This window comes from Empidonax traillii, unplaced genomic scaffold (assembly GCF_003031625.1).
Source record: "Empidonax traillii isolate 1590-97213 ecotype Southwest subspecies unplaced genomic scaffold, ASM303162v1 scaffold190:size869923, whole genome shotgun sequence".
Lineage (NCBI taxonomy): Eukaryota > Metazoa > Chordata > Aves > Passeriformes > Tyrannidae > Empidonax > Empidonax traillii.
Window position 1 is genome coordinate 659835 of NW_020955383.1, and position 17272 is coordinate 677106.

Here is a 17272-nt window from a genome sequence, read left to right on the forward strand (position 1 = left end):
GTTAGGAAGAAATTCTTTACAGTGAGGGTGGTGAGATACTGGCACAGGTAGCCAAGAAAAGCTGTGGATGCCCCATCCCTGGAATTGTTCAAGGCCAGGCTGGACGAGGCTTTGAGCAACCTGTTCAAGTGGAAGGTGTTCCTGCCCATGGCAGGGGGCTGGAACATGATGGTCTTTAAGGTCCCTTCCAACCAAACCATTCTGTACCCCATTCTGTGATGCCGCATATAATTTGCTACTGACACTCAAACCAGGTTGTCTAAAACTCAGTCACATACACTGAGCCACAGTCAGTTCAGGCTGCAAGCTGCCATACCCTTGATGAAAATCAAAATGAAGACACACAGGGAAAATACATGAAGTTGTTTGCACCAAAACTGTGCATTCGGAGATCTAAAAGCAGACGCAGCTCCAGATGAGCTTCCAGCCAACCCAGCCTCTTGCCTCACTCTTCTGCCAGCACTGTAAATTTAAGTGCTGGGAATTCCAGATTAGCTGATGACAGGCCACCCTCTGACCAGTGACACACTCTTTATCCCTGCCAGCAGGCAGTGAGGTTAGATGCTGACACAGAAAAGCCAAGATCTCTAATCAGAACATTATTTTATAAGTTCTATTAAATAATTTTCCCTACTTTTTAACTTACATTTGTAGTAATCTCCTCAGCAATAATCACAAACTAAGATCCAGAACCAGGTCAGAAACATATCTCAGCACTAAAGATTTTACAAACCCAGATTATGCCGACCAACAGAAATAGTAGCAAAAGGCAGTAAATGAATCAATATTGTTTATTATTATCAATTGCTTTGTACACTGGTTACTTAATCACTGTCAAGATTTTTCATAAACCATAGGAAACCACCTCTTAGAAAGAATATGAAGTTAACATCTTCATGCATGTTTAGAGTAACTTTAGTTCATATTCAAATAAAATATATATGTGAAAACAGAGGAAAAAGCCATAAAGATGCCTGAGTGAAGGTCTACGCAGACAGCAATGGAAAAAGTCACGGCACCAGAAAACTGAGAATGTAGTGAGTAGTTATCAAAGAGCTGGAAGGAAACACTGAAAGCAAAGATGAGTCATATGCATCTGAGCCTGCTGAAAGTTTTAGCAGTGATGGACCAACAGGACAAAAACATAACAAACATCTGAAAAAGGAAGAGATCAAGAATTAGACAATGCTGGTCACTGAGGCCTATAAAGGCATCCAAAGTGAAAGCAATGGCAAGCCTGAGCATGGTTCCACATTGACGGAGAAAAAGATCTTACAATAGAGAGCTACACTGGATAGTTCCATAATAATTTCTTTCCTTTTTTCACTTTTGTGAAACTGTCACCTGTAAATTTCAATAGCCTTAATCTTTTTACAAAAACTGGTACCTGATGTGCTAACTGACCTGTTCCACTTCATGATTATTCCTGTACTTCTATTGTTCATCTCCTTTCAAAAGAGAATCATCACAATTTTTCCACTCCATATGAGTAAGGAAACCTTACTGAGATCACAATTACTTTCATTTTTTGCTGCTTCTTGCTTGTTCCAAAGCATAACCTAATTTTTCCCCTTAAAAACCACTCTAGCTCACTAGGGTATTTTAGTGAGCTCTTTACAAAGATAACCTAGTTGTTTTTGCCTCAAAAAAAACAAAGATTACCTAACAGAAGAACTCAACAAAGCTTTTGAGTACTTCAACTTACATCTTTCAATATATGTCATATTCTATTTGTTACTGCTCATTTCTCATTTGAAATCAAGTCCTATGTGTCCTATAGTCCTATGTGAAGTTTTTTTCATGGCATTGTACAACTGCTTATAGCCTCACCCTAATGTTAATAAAAAAATATTATTGGGCAATTAAAAATTGATTAATATTGACTTATTTCTACAGTTTAGGAGACTTGTTTTTCAACCAAATTTAAAGAAAAAGCATCTCAACTTCTTTAAAAAAAATTCTTAACTCTGGCTCTAGATGATCTGGCCAAATTCAGTTCACTAAACTCCCAAGAAAAAATAAAGGCATATTTCATGCATATTTTAAAGTATCAGATTTAATAAACAGAAATTGATATAGGCACACATGCACTTCATCATATTACTGATACTCTAAGTAGGTTCTGCAGATCACAAACTGCTACTAATCACAGCTTTTGCACTACAATGAGTCCAAGGAAAGCCATTCTCTTGTTGGCAGGTGCTAAGCCAGAGGATTTGTAGGTCATGTATACACCAAAAAGCTTCAGCTGAAAGCTAAACGCTAGGCAACACATCTGTAACTAATAAACACTGATCAAAACAAGCAGACTTTTTTCCCCAAGTAAAACAGTTGGTGGTGAGGACCTGACATCAACACTACACCTATGCCAGGAGGGATTCTTTCAGGCTGGTCTAGGAAGCCCTGAGGACTGGAAGCCAGCAGCAGCACAGCAGAAGCAGCCCTGGAGGCGCAGCCTTTGGTGTAGGTTCACCTGAAGGAACAACATGCAGAGCGCTCTGTGACATGAGCCAAAGCACCAGAGGTGGAACACCGTTTCCAAAGAAAACAGCTTGAACTAGAATGCAAATGTGAGTGCAAAAGGATACAACTCCACTGCCATCCCCTACCAGTTTTACAGTGGGTTTAGGCCACAATCGCTAATTCTGAGAATGGAGAGAAAGTGGAGATTTTTGAACAGTCACTCAAAAGCTCTGCAATTCATTTCAGGTTTTGTGCATAGTAACACTTGTGCAGGGAATTAAATGGGCACTGTTCACTATGTGTGATTATTTTGGCTGAGCGTGGAAACATCAGGTTTTCACAGTTACAGGTATAGGCAACAGACAGTTTCTAGAACTCGACAGGTTGGTATTGTTCCTTCACAAGCCCCAAAGTAACCCCACAGCATCACTAGAACGATGATCAATACTTGGATCAGCCTTTAAAAAGACAAAAAGCTTCCCCAGTCAGACAGGAAATAAGCCATGTTGTTCCAGACAGGGACAATCTTGTGTTCTGGATTTGTACAGAGACTGAGATAACACAGTCCTAGTCTATAACCTGGAGCTGTTTTTCTGCCGTACTTAAGGCCATGTCTCAGCTCAGTACATGTAAGCAGAACCACGGATTTAAGACTTTTCAAGCTCAACTGTCAAGTCATCAAAACAACTTTTGCAAAATACCAACCTTCTTTTTGCAAGCAAACTACTACTGATTTAGCCTTAGGGAAACTTCACTGCTCTGGACCTCACAGTAACCTCAGCCACGCTGCAACCAAAACCAGCAGCTAAATTAAGAAGCAAGCATGATTTTTTTGCTCACTGGATGAAGGTTGTGCTCATTATTACTAGTACTAGAGGGGTTATTTCTGCAGCAGCTCTGCTTGCAGGTGCAAACCACATTAAGTGAATGCACAAATCCAGAAAAATAAAAAGCAATCCCACATCAATGACCCTGTGATCCTGAATGGAGCACTGCAAGTAGATTCACATTATGGTTGATTCAAATGTTTTTAATGATGTGCATCTTTATTGATCTCATTCAGCCTGCTACACAAGTCAACAGTATTTAAACCATGCTCCTACCTGTTGCTAGGAACTTATTTTTACAAATACAATGTACAAATTTAGAAATAATCTACAAAATTTACAAATATAATTTACAATTAAAAATAATTTTAATCGAATTATAAATACTTTTAAAAGCATATAAAAATTTAGTGACATAAGAGACAGGCCTGAAAAAAAGCCCAGGAAAAAAAGCCCAGAAAAAAAATTACAGTTCTTCCAGTTTCTCTGTCTGCAGCAGAAGATAAGAAAGGCCAAACAGAAACATTCTTCAGGAGCAAAGTTAGCTCCTTCAAAGAGGTGTTTCACAAAGACTTAGAAGAAAATGGAATGCTGAAGACTGGGTAAGGTTCAGCTGAGCCATAGAAGGAAAATGAACAAGCTTTTTTTTTTTTTCTTATGACAGGGAGCATTGGCTCTTGCTACAGTAGATTACCCCCAAAAGGATGGAAGTACCAGATAAATCCAGGCAGAGGAACACACCAGCAACACAGCAGAGCAGGGGAATCTGGGCCAAGAACTGGGATCTGAGGACAGGACTTTTGCTCCTCTCTCTCTATGGTGCAACTTATGCTCTGTACATATTAAAGGTTGAAAAGTTGGCACTCGCAGGACACAGTTCAGAGAGATGAATCCAAAGTTAAGGGAGATGTGAAAGCAAGTGAGATAAAATACATTACCTGATGCTGTGAGCCAGCATCTCCACGCTACATGAATTCACTGCTACCTGGAAATTATATTCCCACTCTTAGTTCCCAAACACAATGGTCGTCAAACTGTTTGGGAATATATCTTTCAGACAGCAAATTTAACTGGTATTTGCAGTAAACAAGGAACAATGAACTAGCCAACAGCTACAAAACCACTGATTTTTCCAAGATGAGTTTGATCGCCAAACTAAAGTCTCTACAAATCCCAAACTGGCATCAATTGTGGAAAAAAAAGGGCTCTAATTCACCCCTTCTCATAACAAATAATCATTCCTATGGTTTGAAGACTTTTAAAGACACAGAATTTTTTTCCAGACTAAAAAAGAAAGCAGAAGTTTAATTAAATTTAGAATAATCCTAGGATCAATAAGTTCCTCATGCCTGCAGAGGCTTTAGAGCTTGGAAAATGCCTTGGCTGGCCTTGATTTTTGGAAAAGTAACTTCTCTGTATTGTAAGTGATTCTTTGCTTTTCTGTGGGCAACAATTTCTGTTAGTCAGACTTACAGATCTCAGAATCTGAGGGTCGAGGAAAACAAAACAAATGATTAAAATTATGAAGGATTTGTCCTTCAATAAAGAGAATATCAAGCAACTCAAGGACCAGATAAAGTGAGAATACTTCAGTGACTGCATAAACAACTGTGTCATTTAGCCAGCATCACTTTGCTGGCTCATTTAGCTACATACAAGTTTCAACTCTGAGTCAGAATTGCTCAATTATTTTATCTGTATCATTCATAGTCCTTTGCTTCCAAGTATATGTGGGGAGGTGTGAGGGGGTGGGAATCCATACGTGTGTCTTCTGTCTACTCAAAATGGTTACAAATCTGTGCCAGATCCACACACAAAAAAAGAACTGTTATGGTTACAGACTGCAAAACCCTCTCTCTTGTAAAATGAACTGCTGCAGTTCAGAAGTCAGGATGCCCTTGATTCATTTGGTGAACTGATGGCCACCTACAGAATACGCAACACACACACACGAATCCCTGATAATAGAGGAGGATCATAACCCTGCAGCGTAAGCTAAATTTAATTGCAGACTATCTGCACAGTATCACTGATAAATTGCACAGGTTTCAGTTTTAAATTAAGAGAGCTAAACATCCTGGTATACACATTGCCAGTACAAACAAAAGAACTGGGAATTAATTCCATTGCTCCAGCATGAATAGCTAGTGCAATGGGAGATGCTACAGGGTAACCAAGCCACGTGCACGGCCTTGACAAACGTGATCAAGGACTTCTGGAAGACCCTTCCCTTCTGAACCACCAGCCAGAGGGCCCCAGGAGGTTCTTCAAGATATTTAAATTAGCATTTAGTATTTGGGCAACTGTTCCACACACTCTTTGTTCAGTACATTCTATGGACTCTCAAAGAGGCATTTTGCTGACCAGGCACTTGATGTGCAGTTTAAGAAGGGCTGAATTGCTCTCTGACCTCCAAATGACAACAAGATCTCCAGCAACTACAACAGAAGCATGTAGTGCATATGGATATATGTATAAACTGGCATTTAAATTTAATTTAATTTAATTGATCCCGAACTGTATCCTACATTTGAAGTAACTGCTGTGCCTCAGTTTCTTCAACAGCTAGACAGGATTGGTGATCACAGAATCACAGAACCAGATGGATTGGAAAGGACCTCTAAGATCATCAAGTTCAACCCTTGATCCACTACCACCACAGTTACTAGACTATGGCACTAAGGGCCACATCCAGTTTCTTCTTAAATACCTCCAGGGACGGTGAATCCACCACCTCCCTGGGCAGCCCATTCCAATGCCTGATTACCCTCTCTGTAAAGAATTTCTTCCTAATATCTAACCTAAACCTCCCCTGGCAGAGCTACAGTGTTTACTAGCAGAGTGATACCTGCTAGTAAACACATCACAGCGTTATGAGCATGTGCAAAACAGATTTTCCCAGGCGAATTTTTAATCGATAGATTTTTATGCTATCTTTGATTTTGTGAAAGTGATAATGACTGAAGACTAAAAAGAGGTGAAGCGCTTACGTATGTTTACTCTTGCAGCACTGGAAAACAGAATTAAACCCAGGTCATACATGGATTCTGTAAGAGACTCACACACACACAGGATGCCAGGCCAGTGCTCCGAGCTCTGCAGGAAACTCCAGAATCTCAGGCACCTACTCAGTTGCCAGTGGGAAGATGGAGGCGCTCAGAGGTTGGCACAGAAACAAGACACTGAAGTAATGGATTCAATCTTTCACTAACTACCTCTGTGACCTTAGATGAAGAACATGCAGGAACACACATTCAGAAGGGCTCAGAGCCTTTGTGTTTTATTTGGATTTTAAGTATAAGCTGGGCAGGACAAGTACCCTCCATTCCTAGTTGTAATTTAATGGATGATGCCAGCTGGAATAGGCCTGTAATACTCCTGTCTAAAACTGTGATTTGCAGTTACCCACGAACTCTGTTAACAGTTTCAAAATGTATTTTTAAATCATTTCCATTTACCCTTACTTGTCTCAGACTAGCAAAGGTATTTAACATGCCTGTATGTTTTCCTTGTCATTTCAGACACCTCATCACAGCAAAATGCCCTTGAAAGGAGAGCCTGGAATACCAGTGCTCACTGCTGAGAGAGAGACCAACCTTATCTCTCAGCTGCAGCTCTGCACAGGACACGCAGGTGAGAGATTTAATGGCTGTGCTGAGAGAAAACAGCATTTACTGCCAAGCCAGCAAAAGCAGTCCAGTTCAAAGGGAAGAAAAAAAAAAAAAAGAAAAAAGAAAAAAGTCCACTGTCAAACAGCATGCAGTCAGACAGCAAATAATGAAGCAATGAATAATAGATTTCTTACATAATTGCTGTTTTATCCTGATCTTATAGGGTGGGTATTTATTTTGCTGCAACACTTTAAACCAGACAGTCTCGTCTCCTGTTAATCCCCTGATCCAACTGCAGACAAAAAAAAGTAAGTGTTGATACTTAAAATTTGCCATATGCAAATATTAATTCTTGTCTTCATGGCAGACGGATGACACTGGCTTCAATTTTGAGAAATTCTCTGCTACTGTTTTTTTATTTAGGTTCAAAGGACAGGTGGATATTAGATCATATGGGACCAGAAGTCAGATATAAATCTTCTCCAGGGGCTCTAAAGTAAAATGAAAAATCTGCTAAGGAAGTTTTTTGCTTCCCCTAGGGCACGATCAGAAAAAAAACAAAAGAAATCTGATTAATTATAAGATACTGCTGAACTTGTAATGTATTTATAAAGTGAATTTATCCTATTTCCTTCCTAGAGACTGATTTCATGATTTCACAAACAGAAGAAAAGACCATGATGGGCAATTGAAGAGCTTGTACCTTGTGAAGATACAAGAGATCAGATTCAGTTTCTCCTTTTGCTCTCCCTAAAACCCAGATTTATTTTCCCAACTAGAACTTAAGAAATAGTCTTCCATTGATCCATAGCAGGAAAGGACCAGAACTGAGTCCATTCCTATATTTTGCATTCTTAGTTTACTTAACATTTCCAATTTTTTTTTTTTTTATGAAGTGATACAGCTCTGAAGAGAATTACCAAAAAATAAAAGAAGAAAAAAATTAAAGCAGAGCTAGTTCCCATACAGGCATATCATGCCTGAAGTATCTGTAGTGTGGTCTCAGAAGGTGAGTTTTTAATACAGTTCTAAGCCATTTAGTCATTCCATATGTTGGTTCACTCTCTAGTAAATGCATTGTCAATATTAAATTGACAGTAATTAAATAGCAGATACATTAAAATACAAGTGAGTGACAGAAAATTGATCTTATCTCAAAGCAATTGATCTATATTTAAACAATCAGCTTTCTTCTGAAACATGGAGCTGTGAACAATGAACCCAAATGCATGCTATTCCCCAAACCACGGCCTTTTCTAGTAGAAGAACATTTCCATTCCAAAGTTCCAACTCATTCTAGTTTTGATAGTCTTCAGGGGGAAAAAAAAACAAAACAAAAACAAAAAAGTAGTATTTCTGAAGTGAATCATCCAGATCCATGGGAAGTCTTGTCTGCACTTGATATTCTGGCCAAATTAGATCACCACATCTCAGAAAATGCTAATAAAATTCCACAAAGTCATAACTTAAATCTCTCAATGACTGCCTTTGATTTCTGCATGTCCAGACATACAGAGGCCACTAAAACTCATGTGGAGTTGTTCCCATAGTCCAGTCCATCTGTAATTCTGTCCAAGCTAGATATAAATATCCAAGTGAGAAGTGTCTAACAAAATCTGCAGTTAAATTATCTGTTAGGGCAATATGACTCTACCTGCTACTCAGTTCTACATTTCTGATCTTGACCACTTGTGCGCCAGTTAATTCCATTCTGAACTTTGCTCACAGCCTTATCACAGCTTACTTCACCTCAGCATCAAGCAATGCATATTTAGTCATGTTTATATTTCTTCACAAGTAAGCTCATAAAATTATCTGAAAATATTTATTGATGACTTAACTTTAATTTTTTAATTATTTTGTCATCTGTTATCATGATTTCAAGGTAATATTCCATCCTACTTATATGAATCAATTCATAGAAGGGGTATGAGTACAGCTTTAATTAAAGTTTATCACACAGCTATAGACCACTTAATTGTCTCTTTAGTCACATAAATTAGAACAAGGCAAATAAGCTATCAATGGAGAATGTCAACAGATTTCTATGTTAACATCTACTTATTTGTGGAGTTAGCTACAAAACTGCAAAATACATGTTCAAAAGCTACTAAATATACAGAATCACTGAAGGGACCTTTAAAGGTCATCTAGTCCAAGCCCCCTGCAACGAGCAGGAACATCTTCCAATAGATCAGGTTGCTCAGAGTCTCATCCAGCCTGGCCTTGAATATTTTCAGGGATGGGGGAAACATTTCATGGTATTTTGAAAGCACACAGAAAACAAAAGCTTTTTCTGAAGACAGAGTAGTTACCAAGTACAAAATCATTTCACAGAGAATCTTCAAAGCTTTGAGGGTTTTTTTTAAATGACAATATAAGATCTGGAAAAAGTATTTAAATTTTAATGGTCCACCTCTTTTGACTTTTCCTCTAATGCCCTTGAACCGTTCCCCAGTTACAACTGATGCGTTTCAATTTGCTAAATAAACTCTTCACTTTATGAAAATAAACACAAAATTATTTTTACTGGTTTATTTATTACTATACCAGTTTCTGGAAGTAAAGCCTTTATGCAAACTTAATGCACAAAACCAAAAGTAGTTCCTCTGCCCCTAAAATACAGAAGGGATTGCAGGTTAAGAACTATTCTAGCACTTCTTATAGAGCAAAAGCTGAGCAAAGAAATAATACTTTTAAAGCAAAATTTAAAAAGGCAGAAAGAGAATCCAGAGATATCTTTTCCACTGTTTATAAATCAGTATCCTCAGTGATTTTATAACCCACAGGACAGTTGCATGCTGCAACCAACAGAATAATTTTTTTTAATATGTAGTAACTCTCTGACCACAATTTTTGTAATACGTAATACTGATGGAGAATTCAGTTGTACAGAATGTGCTTTGTCTGGAATTGAAGTATTGCTTCCTTTGGTGAATGGGAATTTAGAGGTGCTGGTATTTTCAACACGAAGTTGTTAACTAACAGAACACTGCAGAAGAACTTACATAAATAAAGGTTACCTGAAGTCTGTGGAGTTTTAAGTTCAGAGGAAGAACAGATTTCAGACAGAGATTTCAGTCTTCAAAATGGTGGATAACAGAGAACCAAACCCAAGCTCCTTTCTTTCCACTATCTCAGACCTCCATTTATCAGTGTACAGAATCTGCTGCAATCTGGGAAGACACTGAAAATGGATAAATTGGAAAAAGGGACTCTTGTTTACCCTCTACGTCCTTGTTTTGCAGAATAATTTTCTAACCATTTCATCTTGTCTCTTACATTCCTTTTGAGATCTCATTATTTGAGTGCTTTCTTGTTTTAGTGTGTTGTTTATAACTTCTAATAAAAAATATCTGAAACTGTCACCTCAAATTTCCTCATTCTGAGGTTGTGTCACCAAGCCATAAAACCTCATGAATGTACAAGAATAAACACAGCTTTCTTCAATACAGGTAGAAGAGGCAGGCAAGCACTAGCCTGCACAAATTCATGAGATGTTAGGAAGGGGCTCTGAAGGAGATCATTGCAACCCATACACTCGAATGCCAAAAAAAAAAGTCTCTTTTTGAAGAGAATCTTTAATAGATTTTGTCTAATATGGCTTATTTCAGCTAAATGAATGGGGGGATCACATATAGTAAATCATTTCACAGAGCAAAGAGCTTAATACAGAGAAGGTATGATTGGTGTAGGAATTGCTGGGTGCAGAAGAGAACCTCCCTGCAGTGCCAGTAGCGGAAGCACCACACTGGGGGAAGGATATTAATATGCTTCTATTGAAATTCATTATTAGGAGTAATTTTATCTGGCATACTAATGACAACCCACACACAACCCACGGTAACCCATTGAATGGATCAGCACTCACAAAACCTCCAACAGCTTGAAGTCTTCCAAGCACAGGAACACCAAGATTGGGACCACGAGTTGGCCAAGACCAACAACACATGTAAGCTGTTGTTTTCCAAACCAGCATTTGGAAAAAGCCACTGCAATCTGAGAGTTCAGCAGTAACACTTCCAGGTAAAGAAAGACAAATGGTTATGTCACTTCCCAACGCCTCAGCTCGATGCTCAGCACAATTGAAGGAGAGATAGATAAAAGATGACGGTGGCATAGCAAATGAATACACTCCTGTCATCAAAGAATGAGCTCCAAGATGTCTGTGGGAATGCTAACAGGACAGGATGATTGGCATTGCTGCTGGAATGAAAAAGACAGGAGTAATTTGAAAGATTTTTACATGTGGGAGGGAATAAATGCAGAGCAAAGTAGGCGATGGATTTGAAACGGAACTATAAAATAGCGGCACGAACACGTAAGAGCAATCGCGTTGGAGAGAGGAAAAAAGAGGCCTGAGCACACTCCCATTTCACACCATTTTGCATCTTCCAATTCATCAGAATCACGGGCACAACGATTCATGAGGAAGACACTTAACAGCAATGCTGAATAATGAAGCAGTCAGGGAGAAAGTGTGGGAGTCATGATACTCAAGTGCACGGTCAGCTCAGCTCAGAGGCTGTTCTGGCCAAGACATTCCTGCTGCCACAGAGTCAGGGAAAGAGCAGCTTTTAAAGCTGAAACTTGCTGAGCACAGATAAACTTTGATTGATTGTCTGGGTCTGCCACCTGGAATCAGGGCAAAGATACTGCGACATATTCAGCATAAAAGAACAAAAAAGACGTCAGAAAGAAAAAAGGAGTTTGGTTTCAGTTGGTTCAAGTTTTTACATTGTCAGCAAAGCACATATAAGTGTCCATTAAACCGGGCCAGCTGGTTTTAAGGAGCCAGGTAGGAACTGGGAAGCTGAATCAACTCCAGCTTTTGTGCTGATGACTCAAGTCAGGTGAAAAAAAAGCAATGATCCAAGGCAACTTAAAGAGGGCTCCTACCAAAAGAGACACTGAAGCACAGACAACAGTGGGTTATGTCTGATCAGTAAACTGGGAATACAGTCTCAAATCCAGATCTAACAGCAGCTTGTTAATGATCCAAAGTAGTAACATAGTGGAAACTATTTTACTTCCACAGAGCCTGATTTTAATTTGGGTAAAAACTTGAAGAAGTGGCAGTGAAAGAAGTGCCCAAATATATGTAATAAAAGGATTCTAATGACGGCTACATCAGTAAAATTGATCACTTTAAATCAAGTGGTCTGCAATGATAAATTTAAGTGTGGGCAAGCAGGAACCAGAAGTGCTGATACCAGCACATCAACACTCCCGAATCTAACAAGAAAATTCTACTTCATACAGAGCTTTTTTAGGAATGCTTTATATGATCAGTCTGAAGTTGTGATTTTTTTTATGAGGGGAGAAAGATGAGTAAGAATCAGAGAATAGCTGCAACTGGAGGGCAAGTCTGGAGATCATTTAGTCCAACCCCCTGCTCTGCACAGGGTCAAACTAGAGCAGGTTATTCAGGGTCATGCCCAGTCAGGTTTGGAGCAATTTCAAAGACTGAGAGTCCACAGTCTCTCCAGGCAAACTGTGCTAACACTCCACCATCTACATTAAAAAAGCATTTTTTATTATAAAAATGTTTTAATATTTAAAAGTAATTTCCTTTTATTTTTTTTTCAGTATGAGCCCACTGAATTTCTTTTCACTGAACAACACAGAAGAGCCTGGCTTCAGCTTCTTCACTCCTCCCCATCAGATGCAAGGCCTCAGCACTTCCCTTTGCTGAGTTTGTTGGCCCATTTCTCCAGCCTCTCGAGGTCCCTCTGAATGGACACCCCATCTGGTCTATTGACCACACCTCACGGTTCTGTGTTGTCTTCAAACTTGCTGAGGGAGCACTTGCTCCCATCACCCCAGTCATTAATGAAGATGATGCACAGTACTGGCCTGAGCATCAGCCCCAGGGGTGCACCATCAATGACTTACCCCCAGCTGGACTTTGTGCTGCTCATCACAACCCTTTCAGCTCAGTAGCTGAACTACTTTTCAAAGTTCTTCACTGCCTACTCATCTTTGTCATTAGTTTGTGCAAGAGGCTGTTACAGGCGATGGTGTCAAAATATTTAAAGCTATGATAAACAATATCTACTTCTCTCCCCTCATCCACTGAGGTCATCAGCTTCACCACAGACCATCACTGTGGGGGAGCCCAGCTGGTTCTGGGCTCTCTGTAAGCTAAAACACCGAGGATGGAACTGCTTACACCTGGCAGAGGGTTAACCACGGACAGTAAGGACTGTGACACAGAATGGGTTTCCTGTCAGCAATACTGACCTATTGTGTTAAGACACGTGGCTGTGTGTCCAGTCATGAGTTGTTATGTTAGTGGTAAACCAATAGTGCATGTACATGTGTCATCCAGAGCTGTATAAAGGTAGATACACTGCTGTAATAAGGGGCTGGTATCTTGAAACTGTGTTGCATCCCGCCTCGATCCGTGACACATCACCAAGTTGGTCAAGCATGACTGTCCATACATTTAACATTTTACCATTTTACACTATAATTTAAGGAATGAACCAAACCCTATATTTAACACTGATTTTCACTCTCACATTATTTGCCTTTATATCCCCTCTGCTTTTTACTCTCTCTCTCCATGTCTGAAAGTCAGCTAAGCACACCCTAGCACAACAACATATCTGCAGATGGCTAGTCAGTAACTTCACAACACAGACATACAAAGATCAGAATATAATCCACAATAATGAGATAGTCACTTGTGTATCAAAAATCTGTTTTTCTTTTAAAATGTTTGAGAGAGTTTACAAGACTAAAGCTCATGCTAATACGGCCCCAGGAATTCTTCATTATTCTGTTTTAAGTCTCCCCAGGCAGGTAGGAAAAAATCTTGACTTCAACAAATTTCACATAAACAACAGTATTTTATAGGTGCAACTGTGTTTGCACTGAGTTCAGATCAGGATTGTGCTTTTGAAGCAAACCTCCTGACAACACTCACCTATCACACTTTGTTCTACACCAGTGATTAGGCTGAGTGTGCAAATAGGATTTCTTTGGACTAAATTGAAGTGGAAGAGGCATTCCAGGCATGCTCAGTCCAGAGGACTTAAGTTAGATTAAAAAATATTCTGAAATACCAAACCCCCACACAAATACAACTGTTTTCCTCTACAGACCCACCCTGGCTTCGCTGTTCTGTTTTTTTAATGCAGACACAGCCCATGAACACCTGCAAGATCTCAGTCCAGAGACAGCTTCCTTTAGCACAGGTTGTCAGAAAGAAAGAACTTCAGCACATGGTACTTGGCCACTACATGGAAAAAACATGAAACTTAATCAACGATGCAAGAAAGATTTGGATGGTGTTGGAATGCTGGCAATTATTTTCCATCTCTTCCCAGTCATGCAGGAAGGAATGCAAAGAATGAGAACTTCTGATCTGTAGTAAGAACAATGAACAGAAGGATGAGGAAGCAGTCCAGTTAAAAGCATGATTTTGAGACCTGTAACCAAACATGCTCTACCTATGGCAGTTTATACACACAAGTACACTCTACATTTGCCAACCAGACAACAAAAAGGCTGATACTAGCAAGTCAGTTTTCTTCAGCAGATGTCAATGTTCATATGTAAAGATTAAATGCTTTACAAAGCCAATACTAGGAGAACCACAGCACAAAGAAATAACTTTGCTGAGTGATCTTCAACAGTCAAAGAGCAGAAGAATGACCACGTACCTGAACTCACATTACTTTCCAGAAAAGACCAATAAAGTGCCATGTAAGTGTATGTCTCATAGGCCAGTAGAATAATCTACCTTGGAAAGGCCTTCTGAAAGTCATCTAGTGTAACCTCCTACTCAAGGCAGGGAGAGCCTCCAAGTTAAATCAGATTATTCAGGGCCCTGTTCAGTCAAATTCCAAAATATCTTCAAGGATGGAGGTTTTTCAGCCTCCTTCAGCAGCTTGATCCAGTGCTTTCCCACTGTGAAAACTGTTTTTCCTTGTAAGTTGTGATGTGGGAAATCCTGACTGGCTTTATTTGAACCATGAAATGGTGCACCTGCAAGGAGAGTCTGACTGTCTCCCCTCTACACCTGTGGTAGAGGACAACAAGAAGGCTCCTCCTGAGTTTTACTCTTTTTCTTACACTGAACAAACCCAGCCTCTCCACGTTACTTGCTCGCTTTCAGTGTCCTCTCCAGTTTGTCTACATCTTTTTTTTTTGTACACAGAAGCCCAAACCAGGACACACTATCCCAGATGTTGCTTCACAAGTAAATAAAATAAATCACATCCTCCAGCCTGCTGGCTCTGCTCCTGCTGACGTAGCACAGGTCGCAGTTATCTGTGACTGAAGATTAGAATCTGAACATTTTAAAATACAGAAGCCTCACAGTGAGAAAATAGAAACAAAACACAGCTGGAAGCAAATTTACCCCTGCCCGCTGCATCCTCAGAGATAGAAGGGTTACCCTGCGGGTGACTTTCCATCCAGCAACAAAGTGGCTTCCTGCACTGCAGGGAACTCAACATGCTCTCTGGTTCCCTGGGAAGTCCCTTTCCAGTATCTGCAGCTTGTGCTTCTGCTCCCATCTCTTCCCAAAAGTCTGTTGTACCGCAGGTTTCTTCCTCTTCACCTTTTTCTCCCGCAAATTCCCATTCTGGAAGCCTGCTTTTCCTAGGGCTCAGCTGCTTCCAAGGAAGAAATAACATCTCTCTGCCTCTCCAGTAACTCACAGAAGGCAAACAGTTTTCTCTGTAAGTCAGTCCCAGACATTGGGAAAAAAACAAAACAAAACAAAACAAAACAAAACATAACAAAACAAAACAAAACAAAACAAAACTACAGATACAAGAAATAATACGGTAATACCAAGCATTCAAATATAATGCAAATATCACCTGTTTCATAAGCACTTTAAAGAGCTTTGAGTAAGACCGACTTATCTAAATCCTGACCCAATGATCTCATTTGTGAGCTGAGGAAGTAGGGCCTGCATGAACAGACTGTTAAAATGGGTTGAGAACTTGCTGAACTGACAGGCTGAAACACTAATTATGAAGTGCTCAACATCCCCTCGACAACACATAAGAAGCAGAATATCACAAGGGTCAGGATCAGGGCAGAGACTGCTCAGCATCTTCCTAAGCACTCTTAGACAACAAGACAACTGCAAATTTACTGTAAATGTGAATGATAGTAAAATAGTAAATAAGGGCTAAAGACTTCAGTTTCAGAACATTTTTTTCCGCTTGAAGGGTAATACAGATGTCATCTGCCCAGAGAAGCGGTGGAGTTTCATGGAGGTTTTCAAGACCTGATGAAAAAAGTGTCAGAGCTGACTTCAACTAGTGTTGGCAACAGTCCTAAACTTTGAGCTAGAGGCTGGACCAGATGGCCTCCAGAGATCTCCTCCAACCAATGTCTCTGTGATCCTGTGAAGATACAATGCAGGCACTTAATTGCTCAGGACAGCGATGATAATTTGGGGAACACTCCTGGGGAGGACAAAGCACATGTTGGTCCAGTATGTGGATGCACCAAATAAAACACTTGCCATTCTGCGCAGGCACATGGGCACTTGTTACCACTCTCAGACTCAAAACGGAATTTATTGCTTTCAGATCTTCTCACTACAGGTTTTTATTTATTATTTGTGTGAGGAAAAGCAGGGAGCTCTGCTTGCTTCTAGACTCAGAAAAACCCCTGAAGTAGAGAGAAGTCAAATTCAAAGTCAAAGAATACAATATACTTGCCAAGAGATTAGAGTCCCTTGCTTTTGTTTGACAATTTCCTTGTCAACTCCTTGACTGGCACTTAAATATCACTGTAAATACATCTAAATACCTCACTGCATTTACCCAAACTTTGAACTACAATGTAATTCTTCACAGGGACTTCTAAACATACAAAGCCACCTTTTTACCTAGTTGGCCTATAGGCTCTTCCAGTACTGCCAACACAAATAAGATGTATACAGGATTGAATTCCAGCTATAGCAAATAATTTTGCAAATAAAATATAATTTTTACAGTAATCAGAATTATTTTCCTGAAGTATGCATACACACGACGTGCATACATACATGCAACACAGGAAAAAAAAAAGGCAAAATAAAAAGAAAACAAACTGAAAGGAGGGTTTATGATCTACTCTTACATACTCAGAAAAAAGTAACACAGAAAAAAGTAATTGTCACACTCATTTCATGGAAATATATTAAGCTAAATTTTTTCTACTCATATTAAAACCATTGTTAAATACTACCTTAGAGCAGGAAGTTCATAATTAAATGGTCTGGCTTAGGATTCACTGAAGAGTCAAAGTTGTATAAATATGAAATGATATCACCAAGATCATTTAAGGTATTACGGAGGGACATGAGTCACATCTACCCAAAAAACTGTTCCTGGCATTGGCAGCATTATATTAATC

General features: G+C 39.5%; 1 protein-coding gene across 2 annotated transcripts in view; it reads right to left on the minus strand.

The window, feature by feature from the left end:
* The window catches only part of RCAN2 (regulator of calcineurin 2), a 77868-nt gene that overhangs the window by 37410 nt on the left and 23186 nt on the right, over positions 1–17272 (minus strand). The gene's annotated exons all lie outside the window — the stretch shown is intronic.